This window comes from Macaca nemestrina, chromosome 8 (assembly GCF_043159975.1).
Source record: "Macaca nemestrina isolate mMacNem1 chromosome 8, mMacNem.hap1, whole genome shotgun sequence".
In the NCBI taxonomy this organism is placed as follows: domain Eukaryota; kingdom Metazoa; phylum Chordata; class Mammalia; order Primates; family Cercopithecidae; genus Macaca; species Macaca nemestrina.
This window is the reverse complement of record NC_092132.1, coordinates 23,471,307-23,483,167: the sequence shown is the minus strand read 5'-3', so window position 1 is coordinate 23,483,167 and position 11,861 is coordinate 23,471,307. Positions and strand designations below refer to the sequence as shown.

General features: G+C 35.1%; 1 long non-coding RNA gene across 1 annotated transcript; it reads right to left on the bottom strand.

Annotated features, from left to right (window-relative positions):
- Positions 1-710: 710 nt before the first annotated feature.
- On the bottom strand, positions 711-8,187 carry LOC139355646 (uncharacterized). Its single transcript, XR_011606459.1, has 3 exons — positions 8,109-8,187; positions 2,440-2,506; positions 711-960 (listed from the first exon to the last, which is right to left on the bottom strand). It is a non-coding gene; the product is annotated as an uncharacterized lncRNA (long non-coding RNA).
- Between the last annotated feature and the right edge of the window lie 3,674 nt (positions 8,188-11,861).

Below are 11,861 nucleotides of genomic sequence, written 5' to 3'. Positions count from 1 at the left end.
AGACCACAGAGCCCTGGGGGAAAGTACACTGTAAGAAATAAAGGTGCCCTCTCAGCACACTGGGAAGTATTCACAGATTTTCAGATATGTTTTCATTGAAGAATCCAAACTTGAATTGAGTCACATTTGGGATGTGTGTCTGACCTACATAACAATGATGAATGTAAAATGGTTTACAAGTAAGATCCCAAGCTTCAGAGGCCTGAGTAATGTTGCCCAAACCGCTCAGTATGGGGTCCTTTTTCCTTTAGGCACAACATAGAAATTGTATAACAGCTAAAAGCTTCCTTTTTACGCCGCAATGAGGCTAAAAACACAGCAGCTACAAAGAGGAACCCTCAGGGAAAGAAATCTTTAAGATATTATTATTAGGTTGGCACAATTACTTTTGCACCAACCTAATAGTATGTAGAAAATAAATTATCTGGGTGATACAAAGATATTGGATATTGTAAAACAGGGAATTATTAAAGAAAAAGCAGTCTCCTTGAGATGTGTGTAATAAAAATAAACAAAAGAGGTAAAAATATTGGTGATACAATACTACAAAAGAATCAGCTAAATTTTCTACTGCTATATGGCTAGCCCTGGGTGAGACATTCTATATAATGATTTCAATTAATCAAAATAGTAATCTTAAATTTTTTTAATTGACAGATAATGCTAAGTACATTTATCATGTACAACATGGTATGTTTAGGTATAAGAATAATCCTTTATGGTGGTTATTTTCTCTTTTTTACAGCTGATGAAATTGAGAACATAGACAAGTGATTCATGAAAGATAATATAGCTATAGCACGTGAGAATTGGTGACCTAGATTTGTCTGACTCCAAAGTGTACAATCTATGTCCTATGCTACATGGACTTACTGCTTAACATTTCTGAATTTGTAACCATTTTAAACTAAGAGACTGATCATTATTTCAGGTTTGGTGCAAGAGAAGACAAATTTCAACCTGGAATTAAAAAAAAAAAAGGCTTGTAAGTGTGAAATGAAATGAGATTTATCTACTAATGATAAGTGATATTATTAAAATATTTGTTGAGGCTTCAGGTTTGAGATGAAATGGCATACACTCGTTTCCCCTTCTTCTCCCTGCTAAGTACAGCTAAAAACACATGGAAATAATACAGAGGACAGTAATAAGAGAATTCTGAAAGGTGGACAGAAGAAAGTGAACTGATAAGGGACCAAACCAAGGGCTTGACTAAAAGCACAGTGATCCTGTGTCTTCTGACTCTGCACCCACTGGAGGAAGATGCCAGGCCTGTCATTTCCTGGTGCTCCTCTTAGGAGGAGAATGGGCTCAGTTCTCCACAGTAACATCAGCAGAGAGCAAGCGGGAGCTGAGTTGACATCAGCCAGCTGGAGAGAAGGCCAAGTGAAATGTCGTCTGAGCCCCTCATCATGCAGCCTGGGGAGATCCTTTCCTTCCTTTACTAACAGGGACCAAGCAGGAACACCCGGCAACCTGGAGAAGAGTCTTCCACCCTTACCGGCCCACAATTTCCTCCTCACCCTCAAACTAGCAGCACCAGGTCCAAGGAACACATTCTTTCCCCAGAGACAGAACCAGTAGAAAAATGGAGCCAGAGCCCGACTATCACCAAGGATAACAGAATGCCACTCCAAGGGCTCTGAAAACTAAATTGTCATTGAAACCGCAGCTCACAGAAGCAGGTCAGGGCTTGTGTGCTAAGTCTAAACAAGGTGTCTCCCTGCTAAAATAAAAGTTTAAATAGGGTTCAGAGTCTCTTAGAATAATGCTGAAATATCCAGGAGACAATGAGAAATAACTGCTTCTATCAACAAATGAGAAAAGACAAGCGATTCTGATTGAAATGAATCATATGTTGAAATTGTTTAATAAGGATGTTAAAACAACCATCATAAAAATGTTCCAATGGACAATTTCAAATACTCTTGAAAAAAATAGAAAATTGCCTCAAAATATAGGAAAAATAAAAAGGAAATGGAAATTATATAACTGAAAAATATGATATAAATAAATTTTAAAATTTCACTGGCTGGGCTTGATAGTAGAGTGAATGTGATAAAGGAAAAAATAGTTACTTGAAAATAGAACAATATAAATTATTTAATCTTAACAACAGAGAGAAAATAGAAAAACAATGAACAGAGCCTCAAGGGCCCATAACAAAATATCTATTATTTATACCATCCATGTGTCAGAAAAAGAAGACAAAGAATGTAGGACTACAAATTTATTTGAAGAAGTAATAATTAAAAACTTCCCACATTTGGCAAAAGACATAGACCTACAGATTTCAAAGAGCTGATTGAACTACAAGTAAAATAAACCCAAAGAATTCAGAGCAAGACTCATTGTAACTAAATGTCTGAAAATAAAGACAAAGAAAAGACCTTGAAAGTAGCCAGAGAAAAGTGACTCTATCTATAAGGGACCACTTACTTGAATGATATTAGATTTCTCATCTCAGACCATGGAGGCTGGAATGAAGTGGCACATTTTTCAAGTACTGAAAGAAAAGGAATTCTACATTCATTAAAAATTTACTTCAGTAAAAATAAAGGGAAAATAATTCCAGATGATGAAACACTAAGATAAGTTGTTATCAGCTGACTTTTCCTTAAAAAATGACTAAAGAAAGTTTTTCAAACAGAAAGAAAATGATAATTGAAGAAGGTTTGGAGCTTCAGAGAGGACAGAACAAAGGAATGGGCAAAAATATGGAGAAATATAATAAACTATTTTACTCCTCAGGAGTTTATTAGATCATATGTGATGATTAAAGCAAAAATTATAACAACATATTTTGGATGTTGTAATATAAAGGAAATAGTCAAGACATATTTTATATAATAATTATAATATATTTTATATAATACATTCTGTATACTTATATTACATATCTTAATATATTTTATATATTTATTATATTTTATATAATAAGTAGTTAAGACATTATATTTTTAAATTGAAGAAGGAAAAGAACCAAAGTGGAAGTAAGATTTCATTCCACTGGAAGTAGTAAAATATCAATACAAGGAGACTGCAATAATTCATGTATGTATGTTGCAATACCTAGAGCCATGGCTAAGGACACTATACAAAACAATATACTCAAAAACACTACATAAATCAAAGTGAGATGCTAGATAATGTTCGAGTGACCTACAAAAAGAAAAGAGAAAGAAGAACGAGAAATAGAAGGAGCAAATAGAAAACAAAATTTAAAATGACAGACTTAAAACCCAATATATCAATAAGCACTTTAAATATAAAGGGTATTAATGCACCAATACAAAGACAGACCTTGGCAGAGTTTATAAAACAAAACAAGCAATGACCCAACTGTATTCTGTCTACAAGAAATTCGTTTTAAATACAACATGAGTAGATTGGAATTAAAAGGGTAGAAAAAGTATATTATGCAAACATTAAAAATAGCTAAACTGGCTATATTAATATTAGATAAAACAGACTTTAGAGCAAAGACAATCACTAGGGACAAAAAGGAACATTACACAATGATGCATTTTAAATCCTGACTTTAAGCAAGAAATCTCTCCATATTTACAGTGATAATATTAAGAAAATAAAACATGTATGACCTGATGTTGTACATCAGAGCAGAGATGTATACGGTTTATCACAGGGTACCTTATACAACCCAAACTCTTTCATTAATATTAAACATTATTATCAATTTTTTTTCTGATTGCCCAAGTGATACAAAATCAAACAAAAATCCAGCCAAATAGAAAAGTAATTTAAAGACCTAGAAACGGCATGGTCTTTGACACATTTGCAAATGAAATAAAGCCTTTACAGCATGAGGGAGGTTATTTGGAGGAAGAGTAAATAAGTTGATGGAGGCAGCCAGAGGCCAGATCATACAGACCCTTTGTAGATCGTGAGAAGGAGTTCGGCTTTTGATTCTAAAGGCATTGTGAAGTGATGGTGGTATTAAATAGAGGAATGATACGATTACAGATCTATGATCCTGAAACTACTGGGAAGAAAGATTGGGTATAGTTTAGGGCATGATAAACATAGAGCATCCAGGTAGGGATGCCCTGTTTTTCAAACAGGTCAGGAACAAAATACAGAGCCATGGTTTTGTGGGTCACAGGCATAGAGTTCATCTCCAGGGGAACCATGTAAACAGAAGAGAGAAAAACTGAGAAGAAAATCCCAGGAAACACCAATATAGAAATCGTGGGCAGACAAAGAGGAGCCAAAGGGAGAATTCCAACTGCATACATTTTCTGTCTGGATTTATTTCTAGACTGAGCATCTGTCTGGTAATCCTATATCTTTTACTATCCTAATGAAATGGACTGAGTGAGATATCCTTTGACCTCTGGGATATTTTATTTAATGTAGGTTTCTTATTCATTTTGTCATGTAAAAAGTAGTACTTGTGCTAGATAAAAGAAGGGTCTAGGGTTTAAAACGCTCTGGATTGTTTTGCTGAGCAAGACTCCGTCTCAAAAAAAAAAAAAAAAAGAAGCTAAGAAGAGTGAACTACTCATGGGTCATTTAATCAGATGTATATAGTCTGTCTTGTCCAGTTGATGTTAGTCTTTTTTTTTTTTTTTTTTTTTTGAAATGGAGTTTCACTCCTGTTTCCCAGGCTGGAGTGCAATGGCACTCTCAGCTCACTGCAACCTCTGCCTCCTGGGTCCAAGTGATTCTCCTGCCTCAGCCTCCCGAGTAGCTGGGATTACAGGCGTGGGCCACCACTCCCAGCTAATTTTGTATTTTTAGTAGAGACAAGATTTCACCATATTGGTCAGGCTGGTCTTGAACTCCTGACCTCAAGTCATCCACCCACCTTTGCCTCTCAAAGTGTTGGGATTACAGGCGTGAGCCACTGTGCCTGGCCTGATTGATATTAGTCTTAACGTTATCTTCAAATCTACTTAATTACCAATTTGAATGTCTAACCATTGATCCTACTTGGAGGATTTATTGTGCCTGCACTATTTGAGCAAATATGTTTATGATTAGTCATAAATTCAGTGAGATTTCAAATTACCTGTTACAAAGTTCTTTCCAGAGCTAACAAAAAATCAACCAAAGAAAGAACACAATTAAAGCCTCTTTGATTTCATAGCTTGTTTTCAAATCATTGCCTCTCACTTAGTGTTGTGACTAGGAAGACTATTTCCCTCTTTCTATCTCTGTTTCCATCCATCTACCTTTTGTTTACTGGATTGGTCATTGTTTTGAGTTTGTATCCACTACTCGATGAACAAAAAAGAGGCTAAAAGTTTAGAATTAAAAGAAGTAAAGAAAGTAAAATCAATAATTCTAGCAAAGGTTTTCACATTTTAGGAGTAGATTAGTATATTTAGTGAACAAATGTTGAAGTTTTCTTTTAAAAAAAGCTGACTTAAATATTGAGTTGACACATATCCTGTCAATAATGTCTTCTAACCTGAATGAGAAAAAATGTGGCTTACAGATAAGTATGTATGTAGCAAGAGAGAGTCTTAAATTCTCAAAGGAAAGGTGAACAAGCAAGCCAGAGACCAGTGTGACTAGTACATAAAAACCTGTAAGGAAACATTCAGGTTGATGACCTGCCGTGGTAAGGCAAAGTTCAGACCACAGAATACCTGACTCTTCTCCCAGCATTTACTTTCTTGGGTGTTGATTAATACTAAGAAGACTGTTAGGTTATTCCTCTTAATCATACTTTAAAACTAAAGGCAGACATCTATAAAGTCTTTTACAACGGGATAAAGATAACAGGAAACAAATCAGAAGGTTCAAGGAATACACTAGTTCTCTTTTCCTTGCTCCTATCTGTGTTGAAGGTATATTGGAAAAGATACGGATCACAGCTACCTGTGTGTTCCTTGACCTGATGTCTCACTTTATTCATTTGTGTCTTATGAACCAATTTTTACCTTGTAAGATTATAGATAATTCACTTAAAGCACCCAATACGTAAAAAGTGGGCAAAAAATTATAATAATCTATATCAAAGTTTTGCCACTGTTTTTAAATTCAAGAATAGCTATGTCTAAATCTCACCAATGGAATCTCATACAAAGTTTTCCAATTTGACAAACTGGTAAAGAAGAGGAGAAGCAGTCTGAGATTCAGGAGTCCTGGGTTTACATTACTTATGCAATGAACTTGGCACAGATGTCTTCATCACCCTGGACTTTGGTTTCATCAATAAGAAAATGTTGTTATTTGCAAACATATTTGGTTGTCCTAATTGCTTCACATTCAAGAACTGGAGTAATAGTAATAATACTAACAATGCTTAGTATATGACCAGCACTATTCTAATTCATTTATACATAACGGTTGACATAATCCTTGCACTAGCCCTACATATTATTCTCATATTGTTGTTTCTTACAGAAAAGGAACTGAGGCACAGAAGAGTTGAGCAATTATATAGTCAATTGCAGAGGGAAATTCAGATATAGGTACATTAGTGCCACATTCGAGGTTCCTAACCATCATGCACACTGCATGTTAGGTGGTAGGTCCATTTGGCTGACATATTTGGAGAGGAAATTAAAACTCTAAGACAAGATTTTATGGATGGAAAGAAAAGAGGCTGAAAACAATGATGAGAAATGGAAACTTTCCAGTTTCCTGAGCATTAAGGTATTACCATTGTTTGGGAGGCTTTGGCAGTCTGGAATAATTTCTCATTTGTGACCCTGACACAAAAAGAGGGGAGATAGACAATGATGGCATGCTTAATATGCATGGAGATTTCTTGCATATTTTCCATTTACCATCCCAGTCCCTAATGCATGCAATTTGAATTTTCTTCTTGATTTAGCTTATGCACTGCTAGCTAATATTACATCTTTGACAGAATATGACAAGCATGTATCTTGGAAGTGGTCTGTTTCTCATATTTTATTCCATTTTCACTTTCAGTTTATTCTAATATAACTGATTTTGCACCAAGAAACCAGAAGAGAATGGAAAGTAAAGAGAAGAGGCATATGACTTGGATAATAATTTACTGCTTGGTTTAAAAATTCTAATTCATCTCATGGATTTTTATACCAACTCCAGCTTAGATCAGAAAACGTGTGGGTGTTCGGGGCATAATCTCACCCTACTTTTTTTAAAACAATGTGCTAAATATTTTTTGACAATATGTTAATCATGCTCTTAGAAATGGAAATTCTGCAATAAACAGCACAAACCTTAATTTGCTTCCTGATTCATGCATTTTTGATTATGAGAAAGCTGGCATCTGTTCACAGACTTAACATCACCTTTTCCAAATTCCTGTTTCTTCATCTGGCTTATCTGCTAAGGGATTATGTTCATATTTTAGAATATAAAATTTTTCTTGCTCATTATACCCTACGGGAGTTGTTAAAACACACACCAGATGAAATGTAATTTTTAACTATAAGGAAAACTAACTGTAGTGAAAAAACTGCGTAAGTCAGAGATGAGGCCCAGCTTGCCTTGGTTTGAGGGCCTCTGGGCCCTGCCTCAAAGGTTGTTTGTTTGTTTGTTTGTTTAGTTATCCCAGTTATTGTTGGATTTTTCATTCTATATAGTGAAGACAACAAAAAAATAGGAGTTCAGAAATTGACGCTGGGAGAGCAGGTGATACATGGTAGATATAGATAGATAGACAGGCATATATATAGAGAGAGAGATGTGTATATCTTTAGCTATAGCTTTACAGATGTATATATCTATACATAAACTTATGGATATATAGATCTCTCTCATTCTCTATCTAGCTCCTTAATCCTTAACCCCAATAAATCAAAAAGTTCCTTGATTTGGGCTTATGATTCTTGGAAAAAATGGAAGTTCATCCTTTATAATGATCTCTGAATACATGTTTTAGTAGTTCAAGTCTGCAAATCCAGGTTACTCTATATTCCAACAAGGGTGAAGAGAAGAGTTGAAAGGTCAAACTGTTACTTCAGAGAATGGGGAATAACCAAAGCAAAATGAAAGCTTACTGGGAATAAATACTGAATTAGCGTTATTTTTAATCCTAAATTTAGCTTAACACATTAAGTGGACCTAATTTTCCAGCTTTAATATGCCAAGATAAAAAAGCACACAGCACATATTCCCTCAAGATAAGCAATCTCCCATACCTGCAAACAGTAGTCCTTCCCTACTGCCACCAGCCTCCCATGGCAGAAAAATAATCCATTGGCTTTCGAACCAGCTAACAACACTACAACAGGATCAAAATGAGACATATCAATATTAACCTTGAATGTAAAGAGTCTAAATGCCCCCAATTAAAACAGAGTGGCAAGTTGGATTTAAAAAAAACAAAGCCCAACCTTCTGCTGTCTTCAAGGGGCCCATCTCACATGCAATGATATTCAGAGAATCGAAGTAAAGAAATGGAGAAAGCCCTACCATGCAAACAGGAAACAAAAAAGAACAGGAGTCACTATTCTTGTATCAGATAAAACAGATTTTATTTATTTATTTATTTATTTATTTATTTATTTATTTATCCATCCAAGATGGAGTCCTGCTCTGTCACCCAGGCTGGAGTGCAGTGGCACAATCTTGGCTCACTGCAACCTCTGCCTCCTGGGTTCAAGCAATTCTCCTACCTCGGCCTCCTGAGTAGCTGGGATTACCAGCGTGCACCACCACGCCCAGCTAATTTTTGTACTTTTAATAGAGACAGGGTTCCACCATGTTGGCCAGGCTGGTCTCGAACTCCTGACCTTGTGATCCACCCTCCTCGACCTCCCAAAGTGCTGGGATTACAGGTGTGAGCCACTGCACCCGTCCTAAAACATACTTTAAACCCACAACAGTAAAAAAATGGACAAAGAAAGGAATTACATAATGATAAAGGATTCAATTCAACAGGAAGACTTACCTATTTTTAAATATATACACACCCAACGTTGGAACACTAGATTCATAAAACAAATACTTCAAGACCTGTGAAAAAACTCAGGCAGCCACACAGTAATAGTGGGGAATTTAAACACCCCACTGACAGAGTTGGACAGATTATTGAGGCAGAAAACTAACAAAGATATTCTGGACTGAAATTTGTCATCTGACCAGTTGGACTTAATAGACAGCTCCAGAATATGGCATCCAATACCCACAGAATAGACATTTTTCTCATCTGCACACAGAGCATTTACTAGCACTGACCACAGGCTCACCCATAAAGCCTATCTCAATAGGTTCTAAAAAATTCAGGTCATGTCAAGTGTATTGCCAGACCATAATTAAATAAAAATAGAAATAAATACCAAGAGACTCTCTCAAAACCACATAATTACACAGAAACTAAACAACTTTATTCTGAATGACTTTTGGGTAAACAATGAAATTCAGGCAGAAATAAAAAAATTCTTTGAAATAAATGAAAACAGAGGCACAATATATCAAAATCTATGGGATACAGCAAAAGTAACGTTAAGAGGAAAGTCTATAACACTAAACGCCTACATCAAGAAGATAGAAGGATTACTAATCTAACATTTTACTAATCTAACATTTTACCTGGAGGAACTAGAAAATGAAGAACATATTAACCCCAAAGCTAGCAGAAGAAAAGAAATAGCTAAAATCAGAGCAGAATTGAACAAAATTGAGACTAGGAAATCCATACAAAGGGTTGACAAAATGAAAAATTAGTTTTTTGAAAAAATAAGATTGATAGACTGCTATCTAGATTAACAAAGAAAAAAGAGAGAAGATACAAATAAGCATGATCAAAACAACAAAGATGACATTACAACTAATCCCACAGAAATACAAAAGATTCTTACAAACTATTATGAACACAAACTAGAAAATCTAGAGGAAATAGATAAATGTGTGGAAAATACAACCTCCAAAGAGTGAAGAAATTGAAACCCTGAATAGACCAAAACAAGTTCAGAAATTGAATCATTAATAAAGAACCTACCAATCAAAAACATCTCTGGATGGATGGATTCATAATCAAATTTTAGCAGAGATACAAAGAAGAGCTGATACCAGTCTTACTGAAACTATTCCAAGAAACCGAGGAAGAGGTACTCTTTCTTAACTCATTCTTCTTTGCATAAACCAGCATCATCTTTATACCAAAATCTGGCAAAGACACAAGGAAAAAGGAAAACTACAGGCAATATCCCTGATGAACATAGACACAAAAAGTCTCAACAAAATACTAGCAAGCCAAATCCAGCAGCACATCAAATAGTTAATTAACCACGATCAAGTAGGCTTTATGCCTAGGAAGCAAGATTGGTTCAACACACGCAATTAATAAATTTGATTCACCACATAAACAGAATTAAAAACAAAATCCATATGATCATCTCAATAGATGCAGAAAAATCTTTCAACGTAATCTGATATCCCTTCATGATAAAAACCCTCAACAAACTAAGCATCAAAGGAACATATATCAAAATAATAAGAAGAACCATATATGACAAACTGACAGCCAACATACTGAATGGGTAAAAGCTGAAAGCATTCCCTGTGAAAACTGGAACAAGACAAGGATGACAACTCTCCCCACTATTATTCAACAAAGTACTGGAAGTCCTATCCAGAGCAATCAGGCAAGAGAAAGAAACAAAAGGCATCTAAATAGTAAATAAAATTCAAAGTATCTCTCCTACTTGATGATACGATTCTATACCCAGGAAACCCTCAAGACTCTGCCAAGAGGCTCCTAGACCTGATAAATGACTTCGGTAAAGTTTTAGGATATAAAATCAGTATACAAAAATCAGTAGCATTTCTGTACCCCAATAACGTTCAAGCTGAGAGTTACTTTAAGAACACAATTTCATTTATAGTGGCCACACACACACACACACAAAATTCCTATGAATACAGCTAATTAAGGAAAGGAAAGATTTCTACAAGGAGAACTACAAAACACTGGTGAAAGAAATAATACATGACACAAACAAATGGAAAAACATTCCATGCTCATGAATTGGATGAATCAATATCATTAAAATGGACATATTATCCAAAACAATCCACAGACTCAACAACACTATTTGTATTAAACTACCAGCATAATTTTTCTCAGAAATAGAAAAAAAACTATTCTAAAATTCATATAGAATCAAAGAAGAGCCCAAGTAGCCAAAGCAATCCTAAACAAAAAGAACAAAACTGAAGGCATCACTCTACCTGACTTCAAACTATACTACAAGTCTACAGTAACCAAAACAGCATGGTATTAGTACAACAGCAGACACATAGACTAGTGGAACAGAATAGAGAACCCAGAAATAAAGCTACACGCCTGCAGTCAACTGATCTTTGACAAAGTCTATAAAAATAAGCAATGGAAAAAGGGCTCCCTATTTAATAAATGATGCTGGGATTGCTGGCTAGCCATATACAAAAGACTGAAACTGGACATTTACCAATTACCACATACAAAATTAACTGAAGGTGGCTTCAAGACATAAATGTAAGACTGAAACTACTAAAATTCTAGAAGAAAACCTAGAAAATACCCTTCTGAACATTGGTCTTGGCAAAAAATTTATGATTAAGTCCTCAAAAGCCATTGCAACAAAACCAAAAATTGACAAGTGAGATCTAATTAAATTAAAAAGACTGCACAGCAGAATAAACTATCAACAGAGTAAACAGACAATCTACAGAATGGGAGAAAATATCCACAAACTATGCATCCGATAAAGGTCTGATGTTCAGAATCTATTAGGAACTTAAATCAACAAGCAATAATAATAATAATCCCATTAAAAATGAGCAAAAGACGTGAACAGACACTTCTCAATAGAATACATACAAGCAGCCAAGAAACATGTGAAAACATGCTTAACATCACTAATCAACAGAAAAATGCAAATCAAAACCACAATGAGATATCATCGCAC